General features: G+C 42.8%; 1 protein-coding gene across 13 annotated transcripts in view; it reads right to left on the bottom strand.

Moving 5' to 3' along the window:
* APBB2 (amyloid beta precursor protein binding family B member 2) overlaps window positions 1-5,557 on the bottom strand; it is a 335,778-nt gene extending 330,221 nt beyond the window's left edge. For 6 of the 13 annotated variants that reach the window (XM_088789996.1, XM_074324594.2, XM_019751905.3 and 3 more), the window contains exon 1: window positions 5,360-5,553. The gene's annotated coding sequence lies outside the window, so the exon portion shown is untranslated. Of the gene's footprint in view, window positions 1-5,359 lie in introns of all 13 variants that reach the window. The other 7 variants (XM_019751912.3, XM_019751900.3, XM_019751909.3 and 4 more) reach the window with 4 other exon arrangements.
* Window positions 5,558-14,983: the final 9,426 nt, after the last annotated feature.

Below are 14,983 nucleotides of genomic sequence, written 5' to 3'. Positions count from 1 at the left end.
AGAATCACTAACCCCCAATTGCTACAGTACGCTGTTTTGATAGAAAGAGGCCTGCATGCAAAGAAACAAACAAGATCCATCATTTTGAGGTCTGCTGAAATTCACATTTCAATCCCTTATCCTTTCTGCTCTCATCTTTCATCTTGGCACTTTCCTTGTCATTTTTAGCCTATAATTCAAAAATATTAGCTGGTTCCCAAAAGCATTTTCAAAACTAGCTTCTTCTCAGTTTCTAGGACCCTGGGTCTATACCAATGAGCCTACACTCCTGGAAGGCCCAGAGCACCATCAGCCGACAACAGGCTCCAGTTCGGCCTGGCCTTCACCATTCAACTGACCCTGAGGGGAGGGCTCTCTACATCTTAGGCCTGGATACCAAGACTTATCAATTTCATGAACCATTAAGCTGCCAAATAAAAATATTCCCATCAATTCATAAAAAAAAAAAATCTTCCCTCCAAATAGGAAGGGTATAATCTCAGAGAAAGGGACACATCTCTTCATTTGAACACAATTATGAAATATTCACTATGTCGTCATCATTATCATTTTGAGAAGGACAGTGAAAATGTCACCCACAGACCATGGCCCACGGGTACAACACTGCACTTTGCATATATTAGGTCCTCAGTTACTTTCAAATTGCAGAGAACCTAAGCTCTGATTCACTGGGCAGCAGTTTTGTAAATGCTACATCCCATCCACCCAGGAATACTGCACCTTCCTTCAACAAAAGCATTTCCCTTCACTCTCTGGACCTCTGCAAGTTTTCCCCAACCTCATCCTCCTAGGTGCACACTTCCAGCTCAGTTCCAAAACTGCATTCTTTTCAGCCAACTTCAAAAGGAAAAAGCAGAATCACTCTTCCTCCCACTCCCAGCATTCCTGAAGCATACTTTCCAGTAGAATTACACTTCAAAACCCTCAGTTATTACCTAGCAGACAAAATTTTGCAAGACTTCTATAAGAGGCAAAGGACAAAATGGTTCATTTTACGTGTACTTTTTATAACCACTATCAAATCATTAATAAATAAGCAGGAAAAACTTTAATCATAATTCCTTACTATTCATTTTTTTTCCATGCTCGCTTCCCACCTTTGTCCATATGAATCTGTATACTTTATACATCAATAAATTACACATTGGGACTTTCTTCCTGATGATGAAAGCAACGTGTTCCGTGCTTAGAAAACTGGGTAAGACACACATATTATGGAAATAAGATGATGTAAAAAGAGAATGTCTCCTGTAACTCTACACCCAGAGGCCTGTCATACACATCCAGGCTGCTTCTTGCCAAACTGTGATGACTTGACTTTCGGCCCACTCTGTCCTGATAGCCCTCATCTTATGTTTAGAGTTAATGCTCCACTCCTTGCAGGGGTCTAGTAAACTCTGGAGCCTGGTTATGATTACAAGCACCAGACTCACTGTCCATTTATTATCAACTATTGAAGTGCAGATAACAACTCTGGCTTCTCCTCATCTGCCTCACTTAGAGGTTAATGAGGCTGAATTTTCTGAGCATCTTGAAAGCAAAGTGCACTAAAAACATCAAATGGGCTGGGTTTCCTTTGCTCTCTGCCCCATCATCACAGCTTGTCAAAAAAAAAAAAAAAAAAAGAAAGAAAGAAAAGGTCATGATCTTGCCAACGATGTGTGAGCACATTCCGACAGCCATCGCTGGTGGCAAGCAGCAGACCATGGCCACCAGCCCAATACCGGGGTGGTGCTAACATTAAGTGATAATGATGTCAGTCCAGACCAAGGGGTGCATTTCTGATCAAGGGCTGAAGAGAGAGGACAGGGACATGGGAAAGGCTTGCCCAAATGTCATGTGGGTGGGCCCCAGCAACCAAGGCACAGGACACCCTCCTCTGCAGACCCTGCAGAGCCTTCTGTCTCAGGCTGCCCGAGAGCACAGTCTCCCTCTCTGAAGATGCTATCAAACAGTTTCAAGTATCTAATGTGCTTTACCCAAATTTAATATTACCTTATCTCCTACCTAGTCTTGGCCGGGCCACAAAGAGTTAATTTTATGACAACCATTCTTTGACAAATAAAAACTAAAAGGGGGGCCTTCAACAAAGGCAGGCTAGACGTAGTGAAACCAGAAATCGGCTTCATCTAATGGCTTTAAATGAAGCCCTGCCTCCTCAAAGAGCTGTATACAAGCTCTGGGACAAGACTGTATACAGCAGACTGGGACAAGAACCCGTAACAGACACCCAGAGGGTACACTTTACAGCAATTCCCCCATTTTACAGATGGAAAAAACTGAGGCCCAAAAAAGTGAACTGACTTCCACAAGGTCACACAATAAATTAAAGTAGCAGAGAAGCCGAGACCAGAGAGCCCAGAGAGCCCAGAAGGCAAGTCTTAGGGCTCCCTGGATGGTGGTCTTTCCACCAAATCTTACTAGATCCTTAATTATGGAGAGTCTTTCAGTCTGCCTCTGACAAACCATTTCAATGGAGAGAAATGCCATCTACACATATCAACACGCAGAATATGAACTAATAACACATTAAAATCAAAATGTGTAATCTGGGTATATCTTCGTTACATTTAAGTTTATTTGTTGGTAGTACACCATTGTTGAAAATAAATTAACACAAAACAGTTTTTAAATCTGGATGGAAGCTTCTTAAAAACATTTAAATCATTCCGAAGAAAGGCTGTTCCAATCAAACCTAAGTATAAATAACAAATCAAAGATGTTTTATTTTTATTGAATGAAACCAGTTGAAAATATTCTCATATGAGATAAAACTTTGAAGTTCTATTGTTGTGCAAATAACTGTCCACCTTCTCAGAGGAGTTTTCTTTGGCAGCTGACATTTATGTCAAAGATACTGATATATAAAATAATATATGTAAGGAGTTTAATATCAGACTTGACACATAGTAACCATTGAACAAATGCTAGTTTTTTTAACTCAGGGTAGGAAAATAAATATCACCCTCATAACTAGTAAAACCTTACTATACTTTCCTAAAAGTCTGTCCTAGACCCCAGGAGTACTTAAGGCGTTATATCATCAGGGTATTTTTTTTATTTTAAAAGTGTAACTAAAAAAGGCACAGAGACATTATATTTTTCTTAAAAGACAAATTCAGATATCCTGAAATCAGGGAAATCAACATAACACTATTCCAACATTATGGCAAGGTTTTCAGTAGTAATTGCTTCTGTAACATTTAAAAAAAAAAAAGAATTCAATATTTGTTATTGTTTCTCTGGTAGCAGGAAAAGAAAAGTCATCAAAAATTGAAACATGACATAAAAAGAGTAACAGTTTAAAAACATTTTATCTTTGTACATGTGGATTCTTGCAATGTTTAATAGTGTTTTCCTAAATAATTGTGTCATCAGTATTCACATTACTCAAGTTAAGTGTAAAACATCCATCTTTTACACTCAAGCTCATCAAGCTTTTCCGCTACCACTTTATAAAAGTTTCAAAAAGTGGAATCGTGCTAGGTCCGTGGAAGCGAATTATTTAGTCCAAAAGTAGACTTTGGAAGAGAGAATAATAGTATAAGATATAAACACCTTCCCTAGAAAAGGATCTCAACTTTAGAGTCCTTCTCGAAGGCTCTGAGCAAATATCTAGGGACATCCCCCAATTGTTGAAGACCCTGAGTGTCACAGTGAGCCAATGACAAAAGGACAGCAACAGAAATCTTGCATCTGTTCCCCCCGGTGTTCTGACTACCAGCCCATTGTACTCTACTGCCACCTGTGTTCTCTCAACATTTTCCCCAGCGGGGAGGTTCCTCAACCTCTTGACCAATGTCATCCTTTCAAAAGTGCCATTTCTAGGAGTCTACAAGTTACCATAAACAAGTGTTGAAAAAAATATTGCTTTCAAGCTACAAACTGAAAATACAACAAAGCTGCTGCCTACATTCAGAAAGAAATTCCCCCTCCGGGATTCCGTCTATTCCTGAAAGTCCAGCTATGCGAATTCAGATACTCTTAATGAACGTGGCCATTTGAGGACAAGGTTTGAAATATAAATCCATGACAAGGCGGGGGCGTGGGGGGGGATATCAAGAGATTTAAGAGACCCAAAGACAGAACAACAAATCAGGATGCCACTGTTTGTTTTTTTAATCAGTGAAATATTAAAACAAACGATAAACCAATGCCAACCTCACAAAGTTTCCTCATTTCTTGGAATGCAAACACCACTGCTGGTATCACTTTATGACAATCCTTCAGGTATTTCACCTAAGTCATCAGGCGCAGTGTAAAGCCAGTGTCTGAGCGACTTCCTAAACAAAACTGTGCGCCCAGTCTTGTTGGAACTTCCGACACTGACCTTATTCTCCTCTCAATGTTAGCCGTCCCCAACCCCTCAAGCCATCCAAAAACGTTTGTGACAGTAGTGGCTCTAAAAATTGAGCAGAACTTGACTACAAAACGGCCACAACTCTAAATCTGATTTCTCCAATTTATTATTATTATTTTATTCAAGTCCCGCGCTCCTTCGGCCCTTCGCCCCTGACTCAATTATCTCTCTTCACCCATTGTCGAGATCACCTTTCATTGTTTCTAAGGGACTCCGCATCCTACCCTCCGTAAATAGCACGGTTTTCATCGCACAAATGTCATTTCTAGCGTTCAACCCTCCATTCCGTCCGGAGGGCAGCAGAGGGGCTTTCCGGACCCAGTGGTCAGCTTTCCTGATTCCGTCCCCTTCGAACAGCCATTTTCTAGTTAAAACGCTCTCTGCTTCCGAGGGGGAAAATGAACTTTTCCCCCTTTGATCTCGCAGAGTCTGGTCTCTGAAACCTCCAAGAAGCCAGCCCCGTCTCCAACTCCCCGGCAAGAGTGCGCTGCCTCCTCGGAAGGGTGAGCCCAGCCGCAACGCGGAGGCCGGTTCCAGGGCAAGGGGGTGTGCGTTCTTCCCGCTATCGCCGACCCTCACTTTTCCCCTCCGCAGCCCCCACCCGGGCGTACCCCCTCCAATCCTGTCGCTCCCACCCCAGGCCCTGCCAAGCCCGGGCTGCCGAAGGGAAGAGGGAGCCGGGAAGCAGGGAGGATGCAAGTCAAGGAGTGAGCCCGCAATAGCCGTGCCACCCGGCCCTACGGCGAGGGCGCAGGGCGCACGGGACTCAGCAGCGGGTGCCCGCTGCAGATGCGGCGGCAGCTGCTGCAGCTGTGGCTGCGGCTGGGCGGGCGGCAGTGGCCGCGCAGCCCCCGGGGCCGGGAGGAGAGGATCGGCCGCCAGGGCTAATCGCAGCCACTCGCCGCACGCCGCTGCCGCTGCCGCTGCCCGGGTCTCTCTCCAGCACTCCCGAGCCATCCCGAGATCCAGGGCAAAAGCAAGGAAGAAAGCGAGGCTCACCCGCGGTGCGCGCGACGCTCGCCTAGGCTCCGACGCCCGGCAGCTATGCTCCAGTCCCGCCCTCCGCGGAGCGCCCGGATCAGCTGCGGATGCAGCGCTCGAGCTTCCTACTTGAGACCAGTACGGATCCGGCGACTGAGCATGCCCAGTGCCGCTCCGCGAGTCCCGCGCAGGGAGCTGCGCCGGGGAGATTCCACTTCTCCAGGCTTTGGTGGCGGCTGCGCGTGGAGCCTAGAGGGGCCCCGCCCTGGCGGGGGCCAAACGGGAGAAAGGCGGGGCGGAGAGCGGGCCGGTGAAGTGGGGGCGGGCCGCGCTCCTAGTGCGACCCCTGCAGGCAGAGGCTGCGGGGCTTCCGTACCCACGGTCCACAAATCGTCTGGGCAGATGGCAAAGGAGGCAAAGGGGGCCAGGGTGTGGAGACCCAAAAGCCGGGTATAATGTAGGGTCTCAGCTTCCACTCCCTGCATAAGAACGTAGGAAATGGTGAGGCCAAAAAGGAACACCAACGGAGCCACAGATAGGGTAGTCATACCACTGTATTCTCGCTGGCGCCTGGATTGGAGACACAGGAAGCACGGAGCCACACAATCTGCAATCTGTCCTCTGCTTCTCTGCCAACCAACCCCATAGCGTAGCCACGGCAGTTATATTAGTGGCTAATGGCTAACCATAATGGCTGATGGCCACTCAGCCACAGCGGATGGCCATCTGATTACAGCTGATGGCCATCTAATAACCAAGCCAGCACCTTTCCACGTGAGGCCCAGAGCCTGGAAACTGCTCTCTGGGACTCTGACCCCACACTGGGAATCAGGGTGCAGCTGGGTATCCCTTCCAGGTGGCCTGGCGTCTGTCTGCACCAAAAGGCAGTTGGGTAACCTTATCCCTGGCTTCCCTTTTCTCCCGTGGCTGTATTCCCTTACAATGGGAAAATGTCCTCAGATGAGAGCTGCCTACACCCTCCCAGCTGCAACTTGTAGGCAAGACCTCCTTCTGGCCTCCTCATCAAGAACCCCAGGCATATGCCACACCCACATCATTCCCTGGTGTGAAAATCACAGCAAGATCACCTCAGAAGAGAAACACACCTGCTAGGAAGAGAAAAGCCTAATTTCCTTTGCACCCACAGGAAGATTACCTATAACTCAATGGTAAGCAGACAAGCAGTGTCCTGGCAAGAATGGATACTCTGTAAGTGATAATCAGTGCTCTGCCCAGACACTGTGAATGACATCCCAAAGCATCCTTGAGGTTGCTCTTCCCAAGTAGAGTCATTGTCAAACTTGAGCCTGACTCAGAATCACTTGGAGGGTTTATGAAGACACAGACTGCTGGGTCCCACTCCCAGAGTCTCTGTGGGTAGGTCTGTAGTTGGACCCAAACATCTATCTATCTAACAAGTTCCCAAGTAATGCTGGTGATGCTGTTCTGAGGACCACACTTTGAGACCCACTACTCTACACTTACACACAGTTTTACCTGTGACCTCCTTCAGGAAGATTATGATAAAAGTAAATTAATAGCAACATCAAAGTGATGGCTCCTCCTCACACGCCTTATCCCCAAATCTCAGAATGAACTCCTTCTTCAAATAAAGTAACACCCGCTGGTCCTTATTCTTCGTGTGAGGACTCTATACCGTTGGGGTAGGTATCATTTTATTCCTTCAAACATCATGAATTTACTGGGGATCCACAGAGTCTTATAGTAAGCCTGGGATAGCAGTGAACAAAAAGGCCCAGACCCCTGCCTACATAGAGCTCACAGTCCAGCGAGGGGGACGGACATCCATCAATCACTCAAAAGCGTCATTTCAAACATGGAGCGTCCAGAGGGAAATCTACTAGATGTGTTTGAGAGTGTATAATGGGACCCTCACGCAGACTCCGAGTGGGCTTGGAGGGAATTAAAGGTGGGAGGAAGCGGCTTTGTGAAAGAGGAGTTTCTTTCGGCTTTTGCACAATTTCCCTCAGACCCGCCTGGAGGCCAGCAATCAAGTCGCTCCCTCCTTCAACAGAAAATCAGTATTACCACAAAGAAATCCCTATAAACTCAGGAAAATGCTCACCCTTGGGGCTCTCTGCACCCCAAGTTATCCCTATCGAGCCTGTGAACCCTGGATAGTCGGGGGGCCCACTTTGGGAAATGTAACCCACTTTGGGAAAATGCAGACTCCAAACTGGATATCCTCCTAGTTCTAGTCTACATGACTCGGGCCCAGAGAGGCGAGGAAATTAACCCAAGACAGCTCCGACGGTCAGCAGCAGAGACTGGATCGGGCTGCAGCCTTCCAGGCAGGTCCTCTTTCTGCGGCACTGTGTTCCCTCGGACACCAGAACTCCCCGCAGTTCCCCAGGAGTCCCGCCCTGCCACCCAGTCTTTCGAGGGTCCGGGGGAGGTAAACCGCACCTGCCCCTCCCGGCTGGACCTCCGCGGGACAGGGAGGAAAACCCGCGGTGGAGTGCTCGACAGCGAGGCGGGGCGAGGTGCGCAGGCGCAGTGGCGGCCAGGTTGGGCCGTGGAGGCGCCCGGCTCCACACCTGATGCAGTCAGCCTTCCGGAAACGGGCCCGGCCACCGCGCTCAGCCAGGAAACGCTTCTGCGTCCTTCGCGGGCCGCTGGGCCCCCGGTGGGGTTCCCAGCCTTCTCATCGCCCCGTTTCCCCCGCGGAGGGCGACGTTCGGCGTCCCACGGGAGATCCGCAGGGGTAGTGGGGAAGTCACCGCCTGAAAAAGCAAATTCCCTGGCTGCTCTAATAGTGACGTGGAAATGGCCACCGAACGTTCCTTGGCCACAGGAGGAGATTACCTTAATTATGTATTTCCAGGGAAGACGGGCGAGGGCTGGGGGTGGAGGGGAGGCTTTTAACCTTTCCTTGCTTCCTTCCTTCCTTGCTTCGTTCACCCACCCACCCCCCCACACACACACACACCCATATTCTTTCTCCCTCACTGAAAGGGACGTTTATAGTAACAGCAATTTTAAGGCAATGCAGAGAGGGCTCCTTGGTCCCCTCGCCGTCATACTAAATATGTATTAGCACGTTTGCTCTGCTACAAAAGGCCTTCCAACATGCACTCATTTTATAAATAAGTAATTGGTGTCTCTATACCTCATCATTCCAGTTTATAAAGAAAATCATTTCTCGTTTCTCCACCTCATGCAATTTTGATATCTATTGTTGAGTGGGTTTTTTCCTTCATGCTGACTCACTGATGAATTGTTTTTCAAGGAAATGATATATTCCAAGAGCACGTTTATTTTAAAAACATGAAACTAAAAAATAACTCTGAGTCCTTTAAGGCCAAAGGGAAAAGGAAAAGACAGATTCAAGGAATTTTAGTTGGAAAGATACTTAGAAGATCATTCTAGAATTAAGTATGGATCAACACAGATTTCACAGAGGACGTTTACCTCTCAGTGGCCCAAAGAGGTAAATGATTTTTTCTTGTTTAGCAGACAAATCAATGGTAAACCTGGCACTTGACCACAGATTTCTTGACACCTCAGTCTAATGAAAAAACATATTTGTTATTTGCACAAATACTAAATAGAGCACAAGATTATATTACAGTGCTAATTATTCAATCCAGAGGTTACAAAGTACAAAATCCACAGCAACAAAAAGGATGCTGTTACTTGTTCCTACTTCTGAAGTCATTAGTCGTTAAATAGTCCTTTATTTATACAACCTATCCAATCACTTCTAGGATAACCAGAGCCTAGGCATTAAATATTTCAATTAAAGTCATATGAAATTCTTCAGAACCTCAAGACATCAGGAATCTTTTGAGTCAACATTTAGAGCCTCTAGTATTTTTGCTTGATCATGTGGTGTGTGAATTGTTTGAGGTTAAGCCAAGGGAATTATAATGATCACAACAAAATATCAGTTATTATTTGCCACTGTACTGATTTAAAATACTATAACAAAATGGAAATCAAAGTAAAATACAAAAATAACTGCAAAACTCATACCTTCAATAAGGTAACTTTCAGAACCCTAACCTACCTTTTTATCTTGATAAATGTGTATTTCTTTTTGTAATGGTCTCACATTTAGAGATCTGGAAGAATAGCTTTACTTATGCAAAAATAGAGTTGAATAAATGTCAAACTACAGAGATGCAAAGTACAAACTCATCACAAGCTAACTTACTGAGTGCTTAGCATGTGCCAGATACTGGCTAAGGGTTTTACATCGGTTATTAACCTTAATCTTTACAACTACCCTGTGAGTAGGGTGTTATTGTCATCCTTATTTTACAGGTAGTGAAAATGAAGTTTGAGAATGTGAAGTAATTACCTCAAGACACAACATTTTCCGTGGCAGACCTGCGACTTGAACCTTGACATTTGCCTGGAGCTTGAGCTCTTAAATAACACTCTATAAGGAAAAATGTAAATACAGAGAAAATAATTTTGATTTTTATCTCATACTAGAAAGGAAGTGGAGAACTGTATTTACGCTCCTTCCAAAAATAAGATGTGGTAAAATTACTTTGTTGTCCACACTAGGAAGAAAACCCTTCCTAATTGTGGTCCCCAAACTTGAGACCAATCCTACCCATAGATAGGAGGCAGATGATCAAATACCTAGTGATTTTTTCAGGGGTAACAGCAAGGTCTGCCCTCTGACGGACCTTCTTTCTCCATGTCTGGTTGGTTCCTCTAGTCCTAAACTATCCAAGATGGCAGTCACTTGTCACATATGGTTCATTTTAAATTAATTAATTAAAGTTAGAATGGAAAATTCAGTTCCTCAGTCATATCAACCACATTTCCAGTGCTTAATAGCCACATGGGCTAATGGCTACTGTATTGGGCAATATAAGTATAAAGCATTTCCATAACTAGAGAAAATTGCATTGGCTAGTGCCGCTCTAGTCCTTTATCCCAAAAGCGCAAGGCTTTAATCTCTCTTTACTCCGCACCATTCCTCCTCTGAGAAGACCTCGTTGTTAGCCTTGTCTTTCCCCTGAGCTTCAGTCCTATTTTTCCAAACTAAAATGATTATCAATGTGTAGAATACTATCATGGAAAGACATGGGCTTCGGAGTAAGACCTTATTTCACATCCCAGCTCTTTTATTTACCATCTGTGTGACCTTGGGCTAGTTACTTAACCTCATTGAACCTCGATTTTCTTATCAATAAAATGGACATCTTAATCTTTTCATCATGGGTTTGCTTAGGATTAAATGAAATAACACATGTAAAGCTTCTGGAATCACATAGATTTCCTTCCCTATATTCCAATTTCAGTTAGTGACATCACCATTTACTCAGTTTTCCAAACTGGAAACCTCAGTCATCTTCCAATCTTCCTTTCTCCCCAACCACCCGTTTCAAATTAGTCATCAAGTCCTGTTGCTCCCACCTCAGGGATGTCTCTAAAATCTGGGCCCTCCTGTCTGTCCCCACTCTCAACTGTCCTCATTGGCTTTTCATACGCTATTTCAGTATCCTGCTAAATGACCTTGGTGACACCCATCACTTCTAATCTAAGCCCTTCCTCCACGCTGCTGCCAGAGTGATCCTTCTAAAAAAAGATGCTAATGATGTCACCCCCTCCTTTAAAACCGCTGATGACTTCCAGTTGCTTAAGAATAAAAACTACTAAACCTAAGAACTCATATGACGCCCCCTTCATTCCATGTCAGACCTACATTTGGACTCCTCTATTACCAACCTCCCTTTCAGCCACCCCTCCCCCAGCTCATAACTTTCCCTATACCCCCTTCCCCCCACTGCATCCCCTGTGCCAGCAACCAGTGCTCCATGAGGCAGTCCTAGAATAGGTAATGGCCTTTCGTGTTGTTGCCCTTGTATATACCCTGCTCAGGCTGAACTGACCCTTTTACATCTTTACCTGGCAAATTCCCACTTATTCTTTAAGGTCCGGTTCAACTATTACCTCTTCTATGAAAGTTTAGCCGACTCCCCTAGGGAAAGGTAGTGACCAGGTCATCTGTGGTGTCATTGATTTGAGTGTAGATGCTATACTCAGGCTACCCAGGTTTAAATCCTGGCTGCACCACAATCCCACCGGTGATTTTGGAAAAGTGACTTACCCTCTCCCAATCTCAGTTTCCTCACCTGAAAGTGTTTGTAATCATAGCATGTACAACTTAGTGTTTGTGGTTGAAAGTATATAATTCACATGAAGTTTATAATAACGTACCCAGTCATAGGTAAGCACTCAATATATATTACCTTGAAATTATTACTGTTATGATTAATTATTTATTCATTTTATCCTTTTGTCTCTGTGGGTCTTTTTTTACGTTTACATAATTTTTTTTCACTTTCAAAAAAATCTTTATATTTCACATTTACATTTGATTTTACATTAAATAAAAAGTTTTACTTGATATTCATTGAACAAAATTTAGGTAACACTGATAACAAACCAAAAGGATTAAATTATCTATTGTTTGAGAACTTCTTGGTTACAAACAAGAGGAACCTTCTCTAGTTAACTTATCTAGAAAAAAAAATTACAGAAAGGTTGTCTGGTAGCCCACGGCATCAACAGAAAGATGGAGAATTCGTTCAGAAAAGTATCAGGATTTATGGAAGGCTGGCAGCAAATAACAGACCAGACTACGACACTATATGTCACCAATGGTGCACCCCACCGGCCACTTACTGTGGCCACTGGTCCTAAGTTTTTGCAATTTAGCATCACATTCTCCCTATTCACGGTCATAGGTGGAAATGTCCAAGGTAATATATCTATAACTTAGCAGCCACAAAGCAGACAGAGAGAATGTTTGCCTCACTTCAGATCCCCTTTTGGGAGGTGGGGCCCTTCCAGCACCCAAACTCAAACAATAGGGGATTCACACAAAATAGAAAGAGGGTCTTATTTCGTCCCCCTTCCCATGATGCTTTACCCATACTTGATCCCTCAGCGGCAAACATCATGTAATTCCATGCTTTCGTGCCTTGGCTTTTGCTATTCCTTTTGTCTGGAATATACTCTCTGCTTTACACATTGACCCACTCCTACCGCCTGCACCTTGTCCACTTTTCAGAATCATGCTTCAAAGGCCAAGATTCTTCCTTGAATCTACTGCAAAGGTTAATGGCTCACTTCTTTGTTCCAGAGCATGTCATATGTTTTTGTAGCACCTTGTACATACAGTTAGATGTTGTATCACTCTGTTGCTGTACTGTGAACTCCTATTTCCAGTTTTATCACATAGAAGGCACTTGATAAATATCTGTTTCATGAATGAAGGAAAGGAAAATTAGCTTTTATTAAAATACTGTACTAATAACTTTACAATATTAACTCAACTTATCTCAATTTACAATTCAATTTTTCCTCAAATAGACAGTATCACCATTTTATAACAGGACACAGGCACAGAGGAGTAAGTTGCTTTCCCAAGGTCACACTGCTGTTAAAAGACAGAGGCAGAATTTGAGCAAGGCAGAGCTTAGGCTCTTTCTTACCTAATGAGATGTTATAACTCTGTAAAAGGTAGTACATGGTCCTTTTTCTAGGAAATTCCACCGCAAGTGTGTTTTTGTTGTTGTTGTTGTTGTTGTTGTTTGTTTGTTTGTTTGTTAAGCCTTGACAACCTCTGGTAAGAGGATGAAGCTAACTAAATTTCTCTGTAAATTTTCACTATTGAAAATATATTTAGTAAATTTTATAAACACTTACTCTGTGGTTCTTGAACAATGATAATGGATGGGTACTATACAGGAATTCATCAAAACTGAATTTACGAGCACAAAAGCACATGATAAAATTCATCACACTCTTTGTCTCTGCCCTTCCCCCAGTTACCAACAGTTGTTATTACAGACACTGGCATTTTATTGAACTGGCTCTGGCTACAAAGAATTTACGTCCCTGTGCCCAAGGAACTCTCCTTCCCTATCTATATTATATCCTCTCACACCTCCCACGATCCTTGTTTTGCTTGTCTTCAGAGAGTAGAAATTTGAGTCCAGAGTACCAATGGTATCTCACACATAATCGTCGGCACAGATAAGGGCAAGAATTTAAATCTTATAAATGGAGGAAAACCATCATCTTCATGTTTAAACAATAGAACAGAAATCACACCATCCAACCTGGAGAAATACTCATTTTAAAATTTATATAAACATCATTAAACAGAAAGGGTGCAAATCTGAAGTGAAGAACACTGAAAGACAGAGGAGGTTATGAAAGAACCAGAAATCACTGACAGAAAAAATTCTTCACTCATACCGGAGATAGACAGAAATATGTTGCTAATTTGCAAAGGAATTGAAGCCTCCTTGATCAAGCAAAGAATTTATAATCTCCTTTGTCTACTTGTCTCTGTCAAGTATCTTACACTTTTAAGCACCTCATTACAAGGTCTGAGAGAAGGAAGGAAGAAAGGAACGAAGGGAAGAAGGGAGGGAGGAAGGGAAGGAGAAGTAACGAAAGACAGAGAGGAAAAATGGAGAGAAAGACATAGAAATCTCTTTCACTTAAGAGATTGTTATTATAAGTAAACATTTGTCATTAGGTTAAATGAAGCCTATCTCCTTACAAATTTCTGTGAGTATAAAAACTGAATTTGAAAGGGGAAGGGGCAATAGTATAGGAAAAAGAAGCATAATTAAAAGTAAGATATTAGGGAAAAAATATTCTTGGTAAGGTCAGTGAGATAAAAAGGAAAGACTTCAAAGGGATATAATAAGTATTCCATCCCTTAAGACATTTAAAATTAACCTGGACAAAGAACTAAAATGTATTTTGTAGAAAGCAATCCTTTCTGGCAAGCTGGTAGATTAGCTCTAATTGATTTTTCCACCTGTAATTCCTCTGAATCTCTGTAATGCTATTCTTAGAAGACAAATGAGATTTTTTGAGAATTAATTTTCTGTCTTTATTTTAATGAAATAAGACACGGTTTCTCATGAAAATAGTTTCCAAGCCAATGACCTTGTAAGTAATAATTCTTTTATGTAGATTATAAAAGTTAAAATCAAATTTATAGTATTAGTAAACATGATAATTTACAATATATTTTCTTCCATCATGCACTAGCAATAGTCTTGGAATAAAATTCCCAAGAAGTGTAGAAATACGATACAGTCCCAAAACAGGAAAGGTGGAACAAGCAAATATTCTACCAGTTTTTGCCTTTTTGTTCTAGGTTCATATCCTGTCTAGAAAGTTATCACTAAGAGGAAAATATTTAGTTCCATTGAAATTATGTGAAGTTTTTTATTATTGAATTAGATAACAGTTTTGAGTAGATAAGGGACAATATCATCATATAAGTGTTATTTATTGTTAGAAAAGAGCTAAATTAGAAATGTACTAGAAGAAACTTCCCCTGATGTATTTGAATTTTCTTAAAGGACACTTTGCTTAGGAAAAGAAGAGGAAACACTAAGGAAAAAAGGGAGTATAACTGTTTCTTCTTACATATATTGTGATTGTCAGAGCAGTTCCACATACTTTGATAAATGTTATTGTTTTTCATGAATAAAAATCTGACTGGGAAAAAATATTCTTGATTAAGAAAGACTTCTTTTATCCTTCAGTCATAAAAATATCTTTCCCTATTATATTCTAATAGGTTTCAAGTTTTGTGTATTTTATGTTTTTACATTTGAATCTTTA

Source organism: Rhinolophus sinicus, chromosome 1 (assembly GCF_057876585.1).
Source record: "Rhinolophus sinicus isolate RSI-liver-muscle chromosome 1, RSI-T2T, whole genome shotgun sequence".
Taxonomy (NCBI): domain Eukaryota; kingdom Metazoa; phylum Chordata; class Mammalia; order Chiroptera; family Rhinolophidae; genus Rhinolophus; species Rhinolophus sinicus.
The sequence above is the reverse complement of the archived record's forward strand: the minus strand, read 5'-3'. Positions and strand labels throughout refer to the sequence as shown.